Source organism: Pan paniscus, chromosome X (genome assembly GCF_029289425.2).
Source record: "Pan paniscus chromosome X, NHGRI_mPanPan1-v2.0_pri, whole genome shotgun sequence".
Classification (NCBI taxonomy): domain Eukaryota; kingdom Metazoa; phylum Chordata; class Mammalia; order Primates; family Hominidae; genus Pan; species Pan paniscus.
Genome location: NC_073272.2, coordinates 25,148,307 through 25,164,293, shown reverse-complemented (window position 1 = coordinate 25,164,293; position 15,987 = coordinate 25,148,307). Strand labels below are relative to the sequence as shown.

The 15,987-nt window shown below is 41.4% G+C and overlaps 1 protein-coding gene across 1 annotated transcript in view; it reads right to left on the bottom strand.

Moving 5' to 3' along the window:
- Positions 1 to 15,987, bottom strand: part of PTCHD1 (patched domain containing 1) — a 61,214-nt gene that overhangs the window by 28,275 nt on the left and 16,952 nt on the right. The gene's annotated exons all lie outside the window — the stretch shown is intronic.

Below are 15,987 nucleotides of genomic sequence, written 5' to 3'. Positions count from 1 at the left end.
TGTTCCTTCTTGCTGATTTATATTTCTATGGTGACATTGAATGATACTTCATTTGTACCCAAAGGCTACTGTGCTACATGCATATCATTTACATCTTAAATAAACAGATGACATTGAATTTGGTCCTGTTGCTTACATGCTGCAGATAAATGGCTGATCTCATTAGACAAATGGATATGGTTAAACTATAATCTAAAAAAATAAGAGCAGAGAAACAATTTAGGTAGGCGACTGAGGTCTGAAATAATTATGTGCTATGCTTAATCACAGGGTAGTTTGAATTTTTCAAGTGTATTTGTTTTTCATATTTCTTTTTATTTTGAAAAGTTTTTTTTTTTTTTTTTAAATACAGAAGTCTGGAGACTATTATAAGAATTTCTATGTACCCACCATCCATGTCTATCTGAAGATTCTGCTCCTCCTGTTAATGCTGTTGATGGGTAGTGTGACCATATAATTTATCATCCAAACTGGAACACTTTTGGGAGTGCAAGAGGGCAGTGTTAATTTCACAGGAACAATAGGCATAAAATGGGACTATCACACAGGCAAACTAGGTTGTATACCCTTCCTATCTCTGGATGTCTCAGACGACGCAAGCACTGATGTAACTTCATCTGCTTATGCCTCACAGCTGACCTGAGGTGACAGTCCTTTGGTTTGTAGCCCACTGCTGCTGATGGAACCTAGAATATTGCATGTGACACTATCCTGTCATCATAAAGGTCTCCAGGAAAATAATTTGGAAAAACTCCTCTTGTCTGTAATCACTTCCAACCACACCTATGCTCCCACTATTGCAACTTCCTTCCACGTCTAGACTCGGATGTTTTTGCAAGATTCAGTTATCCTGCAGCCTGGTTTTGCTTGCTACTTTCGAGGTGGCGTGCATCCATAGGACCCTCAGAACATTTCATCTACCTTCCCTGAGCACGCCAGCACTACTGAAATTGACAGATAGCTTCTACTAAGCTGTCTCACTGGCATGTGGCTTTTGGAAGTGATATGCACAGCCCGGAGCAAAGATTGCTTTCATGTCCAAAGATGTCACTCTGGTGATTCTATCTTGCTTTAATGGTGACAATGGTTTGCTAATTTGGCTAATGAAAATTTTCAAGGCTTGCAGATGTGAAGTCTGTGATGGGTCTCAGACACTGGGCAGGTGGGAGGCCAGGGGTTTTTTGCTTTGTTGAGAATCAGAAGTCATGCTGATAAAGTCTTCTGCACTTCATCACCAATTATAGCAATGATGCATTTACTCAACATATATTAAGGGACTACACCATACTGGGCATTACGTAAGCCCTGGAGAGATAAAGAACATTAAGACTTAACTTTATCTTCAAGTAACGTAGAGTTTAGTGGAGGGACTTCAGGCAGATTCTCAGAATTGATTAGCGCAAGCGAACCACAAAGTCCAGTGAGTGTTACAGTGCTATGATAGGAATAGCTAAAGGGGTATAGGGAGTCTAGTATGTTGGTGTCCAGGATATATGCATATGTGAGGGGGATGCAGGGGTGTGTGTGTGTGTGTGTGTGTGTGTGTGTGTACCAGGAGCATGTGTGTAGCAGTGGTGAGTGTGCAATAGAATAAGAGCTGGAAAGGAGACAGGGGTCAGACGACGGAGGATCTTATTCATTCATTGAAATTTATTAGTTACTATTAGTAAATCTTACCTGAAGCCATGTGAGCAAGACAAACATGGTTCTGCCCTCACAGAAAATTCAAACTGTGGGAGATAAAGACAAGCAACAAGACAATTACAAAATCTTTGTGGAGTTCAAAGACAAAAGAAGTGCAGAGTATTAAGGGAAGGGCACCCACACTGGCCTTGCAGACATCAAGGACGATTTCTAGATGAACTGACTTCTAAATTAGGACCCAAGAATGAGGAAGAGTTAATTAAGGGCAGAGGTTTGGCTCAGGGCGTGGAACTGGTTGAGAGAGTATTTCAGGTGGAAGCTAAGGCATGGGCAAAGTTTCAGAGGCACAAACAGGATGTCAGGGGAAATGGAAGTAATTCAGGCTGGTAGGAAAACGGAGAGGAAAGCCAGAGGGGCAGGCAAAGTCCCAATCACACAAGGCCTTGTTAGTTGAACTTGGAAGACAGACTTTGTCCTGTGGGCAACTGCGAGCCAATCAAAGATTTTATCAGCAGATGAAATGATCAGAAGTGTGTCTTGGGAAGTTCACTCTGCCTGCAGTGTGGTAGCTACATTGGAAAGGATGAAGAGTGTAACCAGGGAGACAAAATAAGACACCAATGTAACAACTAGTTCACTGATGAAATGAAGGTCTGAACCGTGGGGGTCATACTAGCTTGAAGGAGACAGAAGGTTTATGCCTTTACTTTTTTATAGATCTGGACAGCTTAGCCAAGGCAATAAGCCAGGTAATAGAACAGGATGACAACTTTCAGCTCCATGGTACTGATAAAACATTTGGGCTGCATTTCCCAGGTTTGGGTCTTAATGTGCCATCTATCAACTGTAGATTTATAGATATGTAGATTTAGCTGACGTGTGGCTTTTCAATTTTCTGTATGTACACTTCTAAAGTGCAGTCATAGACTATACAAGCAGAGAAGTTCCTGGCCAATTGCTTTAAGTTCCTCTGCAGCAGATGCAGTTGGCACCCTGCTCATATCCTCTAGCCCTTATCTCTTGAGAGCACACCTGCCCGACTTCAAATGCCAGCACCCACACTTCTTTGTCACAGAGCCCACTTCACCATCTGCTTGGCAGGGCAGAAGTGCTGGGGAATTAACACTCCTTAGGAGCATCCCTCAACCAATGACAGATGGGACTTGGCCTATAAATACCCAGCTCCCTCCCCATGGGTGGGATCACTTTGGGGTGAGTGTGTTTTAAGCTGGTTCCCAGAGCTTCCCCCAGTGTGACTGTGCTCTAGTTGCCCACAGAAGTGGCCTGCTTAATTATATGCCCCTTTAGGCTCCTTCCTCTTTCTTTCTCTCCCCTCTGCTCCCTTCTGTTTGCCCTACACCTCCCAAGTAAGCTGCCTTTACTTGATTTCTTGTTTCAGGATTGGCTTCTGAAACACAAACTAAGAAAATGTCCAATAATTCTTATAGCCTCTGGAATTCGAGTTTCCTAGTGTCCTCAAAACACTAAGCCATTCTAAAACCAACTCCCCAATGTCTTGTATTATTTTCACACAGCCATATTTGAATACACAACACTAAACCCTTAGGGAATAAAGCTAGGATCTTGTGAGCTTCTCTTCATACTCAATCTTTTGATGGTAGGCACATTTTTATGATGATGAACACAGTAGGTATGCAATAAATATTTCTCCAAGTGGCCCAAACAAGTTCACGAGTGTAGATGGCCTGATGCTGTCAACTGCACTTCACCCTCATTTGGGACACAGTCCAATCTTTTCATTAAGGCTTAAAGCTAATTACATGTTGGGTCTAGGGTATACTGCTGATGAGAATGTACCGTAACTCTTCAAGAAGTGCTTAGACCTGCATCCTGCCAGGAATGGAGAGCTGTGAGATGGCATGATCTCTTATTTTTCTTCTGGCTGATGATAAAGGAAGCAGGCATTTGTTTGGCTTTTACTTTATTTGGAATAAAAGCTTAGAGACATAGTTAGAAGCCTCTTTGCAACCTTCCGGATCATCTCAACAGGTAAGGTCTCAGGCTTCAGTGTTCTCTGTTGACAGCAAATGCTGGAATATTGCCCAAGTTGGATGAAAGTCCCTATCTTTACATTTCTGGATTTCTGCTGTTATGGCAGTAGGTGTGTGGGAGAGACAGCTGATGTGTTCACTGGATTCCTTCCCAGGCAGTGATGTGCCTGGGGAGTATGTGCTGATGGAGACATATTCTCCATGCATCGGCATTGCTGCCAGTACAGGTGCTGAAAGTCCCCACGATGGCAGTGAGTTGGATGTCAGTAAAACTGGGCTGATTTGTCTGCCAAGATTCAGGCTGCCTTTCTTCTTCTTGGTACTCACCATTGTTGGATGTTCTGTACTGCTGGGATGGTAGTCTAACTCTTCCACCTTACTGACAGGGTCACTGAATAGGGTGTGTGTGTGTGTGTGTGTGTGTGTGTGTGTGTGTGTCTACACTCTTCATAATTAAGGTATGATTTATATACAGTACAATGTATAAATGTTAAGTGCATATTTAATGAATTTTTATAGATAGATACACATAAACATTGCTCAGATCAAGACATAGCATATTTACAGTACCCAGAGGGCCCTCTCATGTCCTTTCCCAGTCAATACCCCCACTATCCCCAGAGGAAAGCTATTCTGACTCTATCAACTTCAGCTAGTCTTGCTTATTCTTCAGCTTCCTAAAAATGGAATCATGTAGAATGCGCTCTTCTGTGTCTGCCATCTTCTACTTAATTGGCCTGTGAGATTTATCCATCTTGTTGTGCTTATCAATACTCTGTTATTTTTATGTATTTTTGCTGTGTAGTATTCCATTGTGTGAAAATACCACAATTTACTTTTCCATTCTCCTGTTGGTGGACCTTTGGGTTGTTTCCAGTTTGGTTGTTCTTTAATTAAAACTGCTATAAACTTTGTTTTACATAGCCTTTGGTAGACATATGCACTCACTTCTCTCAGGTGTACATAGCGGTATGTTGGTAAATGTTGAACAGTCAGTTCTATAATAAAAATAGCTTGACTTCTATTCCAAGATGGCTGAATAGGAACAGCTCTGGTCTGCAGCACACAGCGTGATCGACGCAGAAGACAGATGATTTCTGCATTTCCAACTGAGGTACCTGGTACATCTCACTGGGACTGGTTGGACAGTGGGTGCGGCCCACAGAGGGTGAGCCGAAGCAGGGCGGGGCATCGCCTCACCCAGGAAGCGCACGGGGTCAGGGGATTTCCCTTTCCTACCCAAGGGAAGCAATGAAAGACTGCACCTGGAAAATCGGGACACTCCCGTCCAAATACTGCGCTTTTCCAACAGTCGTAGCAAATGGCACACCAGGAGGTCACCAACATCAAAGACCAAAGGTAGATAAAACCACAAAGATGGGGAGAAACCACAGTAGAAAAGCTGAAAATTCTAAAAACCAGAGTGCCTCTTCTCCTCCAAAGGATCACAGCTCCTCGCCCACAACGGAACAAAGCTGGACGGAGAACAACTTTGACGAGCTGACAGACGTAGACTTCAGAAGGTCGGTAATTACAAACTTCTCCGAGCTAAAGGAGGATGTTCGAACCCATTGCAAGGAAGCTAAAAACCTTGAAAAAAGATTAGATGAATGGTTAACTAGAATAAACAGTATAGAGAAGACCTTAAATGACCTGATGGAGCTGAAAACCATGGCACAAGAACTATGTGACGCATGTACAAGCTTCAATAGCCAACTTGATCAAATGGAAGAAAGGGTATCAGTGATTGAAGATCAAATTAATGAAATAAAGCAAGAAGAGATGTTTAGAGAAAAAAGAGTAAAAGGAAACGAACAAAGCCTTCAAGAAATATGGGACTATGTGAAAAGACCAAATCTACGTTTGATTGGTGTATCTGAAAGTGATGGGGAGAATGGAACCAAGTTGGAAAACACTCTTCAGGATATTATCCAGGAGAACTTCCCTAACCTAGAAAGGCAGGACAACATTCAAATTCAGGAAATACAGAGAACACCACAAAGATACTCCTCAAGAAGAGCAACCCCAAGACACATAATTGTCAGATTCTCCAAGGTTGAAATGAAGGAAAAAATGTTAAGGGCAGCCAGAGAGAAAGGTCGGGTTACCCACAAAGGGAAGCCTATCAGACTATCAGCGGATCTCTCCGCAGAAACTCTACAAGCCAGAAGAGAGTGGGGGCCAATATTCAACATTCTGAAAGAAGAGAATTTCCAACCCAGAATTTCATCTCCAGCCAAACTAAGCTTCATAAGGGAAGGAGAAATAAAATCCTTTACAGACAAACAAATGCTGAGAGATTTTGTTACCCCCAGGCCTGCCTTACAAGAGCGCCTGAAGGAAGCACTAAACATGGAAAGGAACAAACGGTACCAGCCACTGCAAAAACATGCCAAATTGTAAAGACCATCAATGCTAGGAAGAAACTGCATCAACTAATGGGCAAAATAACCAGCTAACATCATAATGACAGGATCAAATTCACACATAACAATATTAACATTAAATGTAAATGGGCTAAATGCCCCAATTAAAAGACACAGACTGGCAAATCGGATAAAGATTCAAGGCCCATCAGTGTGCTGTATTCAGGAGACCCATCTCACATGCAGAGACACACATAGGCTCAAAATAAAGGGATGGAGGAAGATCTACCAAGCAAATGGAAAACAAAAAAAGGCAGGGCTTGCAATCCTAGTCTCTGATAAAACAGACTTTAAACCAACAAAGATCAAAAGAGACAAAGAAGGCCATTACATAATGGTAAAAGGATCAATTCAACAAGATGAACTAACTATCCTAAATATATATGCACCCAATACAGGAGCACGCAGATTCATAAGGCAAGTGCTTAGAGACCTACAAAGAGATTTAGACTCCCACACAATAATAATGGGAGACTTCAACAGCCCACTGTCCATATTAGACGGATCAATGAGAAAGAAGGTTAACATGGAAACCCAGGAATTGAACTCAGCTCTGCACCAAGCAGACCTAACAGACAACTACAGAACTCTCCACACCAAATCAACAGAATATACATTCTTCTCAGCACCACACCACATTTATTCCAAAACTGACCACATAGTTGGAAGTAAAGCACTCCTCAGCAAATGTAAAAGAACAGAAATCACAACAAACTGTCTCTCAGACCACAGTGCAATCAAATTAGAACTCAGGATTAAGAAACTCACTCAAAACCACATAACTACAGGGAAACTGAACAACTTGCTCTTGAACGACTACTGGGTAAATAACGAAATGAAGGCAGAAATAAAGATGCTCTTTGAAACCAATGAGAACAAAGACACAACATACTAGAATGTCTGGGACACATTTAAAGTAGGGTGTAGAGGGCAATTTATAGCACTAAATGCCCACAAGAGAAAGCAGGAAAGATGTAAAGTCGACACCCTAACATCACAATTAAAAGAACTGGAGTAGCAAGAGCAAACACATTCAAAAGCTAGCAGAAGGCAAGAAATAACTAAGATCAGAGCACAACTGAAGGAAATAGAGACACAAAAAACCCTTCAAAAAATCAATGAATCCAGGAGCTGGTTTTTTGAAAAGATCAACAAAATAGACCACTAGCAAGACTAATAAAGAAGAAAAGAGAGAAGAATCAAATAGACACATTAAAAAATGATAAAGGGGATATCACCACCGATCCCACAGAAATACAAACTACCATCAGAGAATATTATAAACATCTCTACACAAATAAACTAGAAAATCTAGAAGAAATGGATAAATTCTTGGACACATACACCCTCCCAAGACTAAACCAGGAAGAAGTCGAATCCCTGAATAGACCAATAACAGGCTCTGAAACTGAGGCAATAATTAATAGCCTACCAACCAAAAAAAGTCCAGGAACAGAGGGATTCACAGCCAAATTCTACCAGAGGTATATAGAAGAGCTGGTACCATTCCTTCTGAAACTATTCCAGTCAATGAAAAAGAGGGAATCCTCCTTAACTCATTTTATGAGGCCAGCATCATCCTGATACCAAATCCTGGCAGAGACACAACAAAAAAAGAGAATTTAGGTAAATATCCCTGATGAACATCGATGCAAAAATCCTCAATAAAATACTAGTAAACCAAATCTAGCAGCACATCAAAAAGCTTATCCACCATGATCAAGTGGGCTTCATCCCTGGGATGCAAGGCTGGTTCAACATACGCAAATCAATAAACGTAATGCATCACATAACAGAACCATCGACAAAAATCACATGATTATCTCAATAGATGCAGAAAAGGCCTTCACCAAAAGTCAACAGCCCTTCATGCTAAAAACTCTCAATAAAGTAGGTATTGATGGAAAGTACCTCAAAATAATAAGAGCTATTTATGATAAACCCACAGCCAATATCATACTGAATGGGCAAAAACTAGAAGCATTCCCTTTGAAAAGTGGCACAAGACAGGGATGCCCTCTCTCACCACTCCTATTCAACATAGTGTTGGAAGTTCTGGCCAGGGCAATCAGGCCAGAGAAAGAAATAAAGGGTATTCAATTAGGAAAAGAGAAAGTCAAATTGTCCCTGCTTGCAGATGACATGGTTGTATATTTATAAAATCCCATCATCTCAGCCCAAAATCTCCTTAAGCTGATAAGCAACTTCAGCAAAGTCTCAGGATACAAAATCAATGTACAAAAATCACAAGCATTCCCATACACTAATAAGAGACAAAGAGAGAGCCAAATCATGAGTGAACTCCCATTCACAATTGCTACAAAGAGAATAAAACACCTAGGAATCCAACTTACAAGGGATGTGAAGGACCTCATCAAGGAGAACTACAAACCACTGCTCAATGAAATAAAAGAGGACACAAACAAATGGAAGAACATTTCATCCTCATGAAGAATCAATATCATGAAAATGGCCATACTGCCCAAGGTAATTTATAGATTCAATGCCATCCCCATCATGCTACCAATGACTTTCTTCACAGAATTGGAAAAAACTACTTTAAAGTTCATATGGAACCAAAAAAGAGCCTGCATTGCCAAGTCAATCCTAAGCCAAAAGAACAAAGCTGGAGGCATCACGCTAACTGACTTCAAACTATATTACAAGGCTACAGTAGCCAAAACAGCATGGTACTGGTACCAAAACAGAGATATAGACCAATGGAACAGAACAGATGCCTCAGAAATAACACCATGCATCTACAACCATCTTATCTTTGACAAGCCGGACAAGAACAAGAAATGGGGAAAGGATTCCCTATTTTATAAATGGTGCTGGGATAACTGGCTAGTCATATGTAGAAAGCTGAAACTGGATCCCTTCCTTACACCTTATACAAAAATTAATTCAAGTTGGATTAAAGACTTAAATGTTAGACCTAAAACCATAAAAACCCTTGAAGAAAACTTAGGTAATACCATGCAGGACATAGGCATGGGCAAGGTCTTCATGACTTAAACACCAAAAGCAATGGCAACAAAAGCCAAAATAGACAAATGGGATCTAATTAAACTAAAGAGCTTCTGCACAGCAAAAGAAACTACCATCAGAATGAACAGGCAACCTACAGAATGGGAGAAAATTTTTGCAATTTACCCATCTGACAAAGGGCTAATATCCAGAATCTTAAATGAACTCAAACAAATTTACAAGAAAAAAACAAACAACCTCATCAAAAAGTGGGCAAAGTATTTGAACAGACACCTCTCAAAAGAAGCCAACAGACACATGGAAAAATGCTCATCATCACTGGTCATCAGACAAATGCAAATCAAAACCACAATGAGATACCATCTCACATCAGTTAGAATGGCAATCATTAAAAAGTCAGAAAACAACAGGTGCTGGAGAGGATGTGGAGAAATGGGAATGCTTTTACACTGTTGGTGGGAGTATAAACTAGTTCAACCATTGTGGAAGACAGTGTGGTAATTCCTCAGGGATCTAGAGGTAGAAATACCTTTTGATCCAGCGATCTCATTACTGGGTATATACCCAAAAGATTATAAATCATGCTACTATAAAGACACATGCACCCGTATATTTATTGCAGCACTATTCACAACAGCAAAGACTTGGAACCAACCCAAATGTCCATCAATGATAGACTGGATTAAGAAAATGTGGCACATATACACCATGGAATACTATGGAGCCACAGAAAAGATGAGTCCATGTCCTTTGTAGGGACATGGATGAAGCTGGAAACCATTATTCTCAGCAAACTATCACAAGGAGAGAAAACCAGACACTGCATGTTCTCACTCATAGGTGGGAATTTAACAATGAGAACACTTGGACACAGGGTGGGAACATCACACACCAGGGCCTGTCGTGGGGTGGGGGGTAGGGGAGGGATAGCACTGGGAGAAATACCTAATGTAAATGACGGGTTGATGGGTGTTGCAAAGTCAGCATGGCACGTGTATACCTATGTAACTAGCCTGCACGTTGTGCATATGTACCCTACAACTTACAGTATAACAATAATAATAATAAAAAAGCTGTGGTTTGTGTTGGTAAATACCCCACCATGGCCATTTTTCTTCTACCAAAGGAGTGGGAGTTTGGAAAAGATGTGGCCAGTCAGATTTCAGGAGTCAGTAGGAGCCAGCCCCAGCACATCTCTGGGTATATAGACTCATGGGTGGAATTTTGGGATCACAGAGTAGGCATATATTTAGTTTGTTTCCCAAAGTGATCATAACATTTTACAGTCTCACCAGCAATGTATGAGAGTTCCAGTTACCCCATATCCTCAGCAACACTCAGTACTGCCGGTCTTTTTACTTTTTTACCATTCTGATGGGTGTGTACTGGTATCTCATTTTGATTTTAATTCACATTTCCATCATGTCTGAAACTAGGCACTTTTCCACATGCTCATTAGCCCTGTGGCTATCTTCTTTTCCAAAGTATCTGATCAAGCCTTTTGACCCTTGGATATTAGGCTGTTTTGTCTATTCCTTACTGTTCTGTGGGAGAATATCTAACTTCAAGACCAGTAAGCTAAACTGTAAACACTGCAAGAAAGAAGAGCCCCAGAGGCAGCCTGGTATGGTAGAAAGAGTCTGACACCTCAGTCATACAGACTTGTATTCATATCAAACTAAGTTAGTCACTTCCTGATGACCTTGGGCAAGTCACCCTTCTGGAGCATCAGCTTCCCCATCATCAAAATGGGATTACTATCTTGTAGTGTTGTTGGCTCCCGAATGAGACAACATAGATGAAATGCCTGGCAGAAAAGCCCATCACAGGTGTTCAGCACTCTTCAGCACTCCTCTGTGCATTGAGAAACATTTCCCCATCTCAATCAGAAAATGTAGCTGGCACCTTCACCCAAAAGTTGCTATTTGTGAAGTGCATGATGGTTTTAATTTAATGCCTGGAAATCCCATATTTGTCCTTGCTGTCTAGTGGCGTTGTCATAGAGCAACTGCCTCTCTCATGCTGTGAGGGTGGTATTCTTTTTGAGAAGCAGCCCTTCTCTTTTTGTTGGAGGTACAATGGCAAGGTTTACTGGATGTGATATTCTGCAGTGACTTGTTTGATATGAGGCTGGAAGGAATTTACCGGGCACTCTTTAGAGCCCTGTCCTCTATTCTGGGGAAAAAGCTGGTGCGAATCAGCACTAATAAGAAACTGGGGCTGTTTTTGAAAGGGCTGCAGAGTGAGCAGCCAAGTTGTAGTCCCCTGCCCTCCCTTGCAGGAGTTTGGACTTGTGAGAAGTGATGGGCTTAGCTTAGGCATAACCTCCTCCAGGAAGCCTGCTCTAGACATGCATTTTAGATCCTCCCTGGTCCCCAGGGTGTTTACACATCTGTTTTATCACTTGAAATATTATAATGGCATCTTCTTTCAGCTCTTTGAAGAAAGGAACTCAATCTTGTTATTTGTTATATCCCCGCTCCCAGCACAGTGCATGTGGAGAGTAGGCACGCAATACTCAAGATAGAAACATTCTGGACAAGCCAACATACTCTTGTACAATCTCCTTGGCATCACCAGCGTGCATTAAACAGCTTCCCCTTGCATGTCCTGAAACCTTGTTAAATACTGAGAAGTGATTAAGCAAAAGTACTAGCTAATTCTGAAAGACTCGAGAAAAAAAGCAAAACAAGCAAACAAAAAAGCAAACAAACAAGAGGAAACAGAACATGTGGGAAAGGATCATTGTTAAAATAAGTATATATACTTTTATGTTTGTAAAAGCAAAGATACTGTGGCAGTTTAAAAACAAAACCAAACCAGAAAGTATAGCAACGCTTTTCCAGCCCAGCTCTCAAGGGAATACACAGGCAGATATTAATATATGCATTTGTAAAATGGCTAGCACATTGGAATGAGAATAAAATATTTAAAAATTCTCAGTCTATCATTTCTTCTCTCCTTTTCCAGGCTGAAGTAGGTTTACCAGAATCAATTTAAACCGGCCTACAGATCTCAAACTACGTTTGGGTTCACTTAAGAAATGGATGAACTTAGGTGTTATTCTTTTACCTTGTAAATAACATAGCTCATAGAAAGCTGAGACATAATGTAATAGAAGAACCTGGAACATAGCAGTAGCCCTGACATGCCACCTTAATGTTTTCTATCTCACACTAACCACTTAAAATAATTGTTAAAATCTGTGATGTGCTTATATTATTAGGTGCTTATGCATTATTATAATGGCTATGAGAGAGCTTTGTAACTTTTTTCAGTTGAAAAGGAGCAAAAATGTCCTAAAAGGGAAAAGTGAAATGCTAAAGAGCAGACCATTTTGAGGTGGAAACATTTTCATGGTGCTTTGCACACAATTTTATAAACAGAGACCCCAATAGGCGGCAAGCAACTCTCAGTAGGGAAACCTCTGATTGTTTTTATCAGGCAGAGACTGGTGGCTTTGGCAGGTCACCCTTTAAAAGACAATCTGTCAGTCATTGGCTGCTTTCAACGTGTGAATCTGAGGGTAGGGTGCGCACTCACAGGACACTTTCCGTGGAATCTCGGGGTCTATTAGCACTGAGTGCTGAGGAAGCTTTGCTGTGCCTGCTGCCCTGCTGCCCCGGTAGGCGGGGAGTAGGAGCAACCACACTCCATACCTGTCACAGCAATTGGCTGGCTTCTCCCCACCCCCTCCCCCCAAAAAAGCCTTACATGAATAAAAGCAGACCTACACAAAATGAAGGATTTCTCTGGAGAAAGATGGGAACAATGTCTGGGTGGACTTTAGGAGACAACTTGGGAGGGGCTTTCCGAAATACGCAGAATGGCTAGCAGCAGTTAAAAAAAATAAGAATTTTGGCCGGGTGTGGTGGCTTACCCCTATAATCCCAGCACTTTGGGAGGCCAAGGCGGGGTGATCACGAGGTCAAGAGATCGAGACCATCCTGGCCAAGATGGTGAAACCGCATCTCTACTAAAAATACAAAAATCAGCTGGGCGTGGTGGCAGGCGCCTGTAATCCCAGCTACTCGGGAGGCTGAGGCAGGAGAATAGTTTGAACCTGGGAGGCGGAGGTTGCAGTGAGCTGAGATGGCGCCACTGCACTCCAGCCTGGGAGACAGAGCGAGACTCCGTCTCAAAAAAAAAAAAAAAAAAAAAAAAAAGAATTTCACCTTGTTCCCAAGCCATTCTAGCCTAGCTTCTGGAGGATTTCTATATATATACATATATATATTTGTGTATTTCAAATTTTGGGATTGACAAGAAAGTTGTGTGTTTCTCTCTCTCTCTCTCTGTGTAAAATAAGCTGAGGTTATGTTTAGATGGCACAAACAACTGAACTTTTTTTTTTTTTTAATCTGTTTGTCTAGACAGGCCATGGGAAGATAGATAAGGTGCAAGGATTATGGCTTTACACATGTTAACTCAAAGTTTTGTGATTTTTCTCAACATAAAACAAATGGAAAAGGAAGGGCTACCGCTCTAATTTTTCCAGGCTGTATCTTTGCTACCTCCTCCTCATCCATGCTGGTTCCTGGAATACTTGATTAAAAACCTATGAGGCTTGCTCTGCACTTCCCGCTTCCTCGGCCTGTGTCTCTGATCTAGCCCCTGTAAGCGCTGACCATTTGAACCACCTGAGGAACTTTACAAACTCAGATACCTGCGCCCACCCTCATACCATTAAATCAGAATCTCTTGGTGAGGGTTTAGATATCTGTATTTTAAAAAGCGTCCCAGAAGATTATAACACACAGCCAAGATTGAGAACCCTTGCATCATTCATAAAATCTTGTTGATTTTGCCTCCCAAATCTCTCAAATCCATCCTCTGCTACTCCATTTCCATTGCTCCTGATTTGGTTTCTAGCCCTTATAATCTATGTGGATGGCAGAAACAGCTTCCTAACTTAGCTTTTTTTGCTTTCCATCTACCCTTCATATGCCACCAGACTTATTTTTCTAAAACGCAAATCCAAATCTGTCTTTCCTCTGCTTTAAATCCTTGAATGGCTCTGCTATGAATAAATGATGGAGCCCGTGTACATCTCAGATGATGATGGAAAGCAGCTGCTCTTCATCTTAGATAGGATCTCTTAGCTTACTTTTTTTTTGTTTTTGTTTTTGTTTTTTTGAGACAGAGTTTTGCTGTTGTTGCCCAGGCTGGAGTGCAGTGGCGCGATCTCCGCTCACCGCAACCTCCGCCTCCTGAGTTCAAGCGATTCTCCTGCCTCAGCCTCCCGCGTAGCTGGGATTATAGGCATGCACCACCACACCCGGCTAATTTTGCATTTTCTTTAGTAGAGACGGGGTTTCTCCATGTTGGTCAGGCTGGTCTCGAACTCCCAACCTCAGGTGATACGCCTGCCTCGGCCGCCCAAAGCGCTGGGATTACAGGCATGAGCCACTGTGCCCGGCCTAGCTTAAATTTTTTCAAAAAAACCTTTTATTTAAGACTCATGAGAAGTTGCAAATTAGTTTAGAGTTCCCATGTATCCCTTACTCAGCTTCCCCTAATATGTTTCATTACCATAGTAAATTAGCAAAACCACAAAACTGACTTTGGTCAGTGTGACAGGCCTTATTTGGATTTCACCAGTTTTTACATGCATTCTTTTTTGTGTGTATATAGAATACAATGAGATTTTATCACATGCGCTTAATACAGTTGTAAAATGATCTCTTTTTCTATCTAGCAGCAGTTCCTAACTCTAACCGTGCATTAGAGTTTCCTAGGGGAGCTTCAAATAAGTACCTAAGTTTGGGCCCGACTTTAGACTATGCTTTAGTCTAACGCTTCCCAGACTTTTAAGATGTGTAGAAATCAACTAAGGATCTTGTTAAAATGCAGATTCTGATTTACTAGGTCTGGGTGAAGCCTGAGAGTCTGCAGTTCTAATAGGGTCCCAGGCGATTGCCAGTGCTACTGATGCTGCCAATCTGTGGACTGTATTTGGAGTAGGCCACTGTTTTTAGACCACTGAAATGAGAATCCATGGGTTTAAGGCTTGGGTACAGTATATTTGAGTTACTACGGTGATTCTAATATGTAGCCAGGGTTGAGAACCATTGAGATACGTGATGAAATTTAAAGGCTGTGTGATCCTCGGAGGTCACACCATCCCAACCTCTATTTAAACCATTCTAGGTCATTCCAGTCTCCTCTGATGAGCTATTCAAATGCGAAATAATTCTCGGAGTTAATAATTCTTTCTTACTTTATAATCCATATTCTTCTTCTGAAATTTAAATATACCCTATGTGAACTCTCTCAACAAACTTCCACTTAAATTTCGTCTCTATACTTTTGCTCATCTTGAGATAAAAGGGAAGGAGAGACTGTCCCTTTGCTTTCATACTCAAATTCTGTAAAAGAGATTGCTTCCACATTAGGACCTAGCCTCTTCTCATTCCCTTGTCAGTTGGTCGCCAAGCTCACAGATATTAGAATGTTCTTTCTTTAGCACTTGACAAGACTCATTTTCAGCTGCTGACCTTGTTTTCTATCTTCCAGAGCAAACCCCAGCCAGATGGGAATTACCAACTCGCTGCCACCATATAAATACCTAAACCTACTTCCCTTCTTGCCCTCCTGTGAAAATCAAGGCCCATGGCTCTCTCTCTTTTTAAGGTCAATTGCTTTCACTGGGTTTTATCTTTCCTTTCCTTCTTTCTAGTACAGTTCATTCCTTCTTCTCCCATGTCCTCAAACTCTACTAATTCTTTCCCATGGGTTTTACAATATTTTCATGTCTCTTCCATATTTTAAAAAAGGCCTCGTTAACCCCATGTCCTTTCCACCTTCTGCCACATCTCCCCTTCTTTAATAAACCCTTTACATTTGATGTCTCCAACTATACCTCAAAGAGTGATTTGTGCTTGCTAACTTTATTTCCTCACCTCCCACTCACT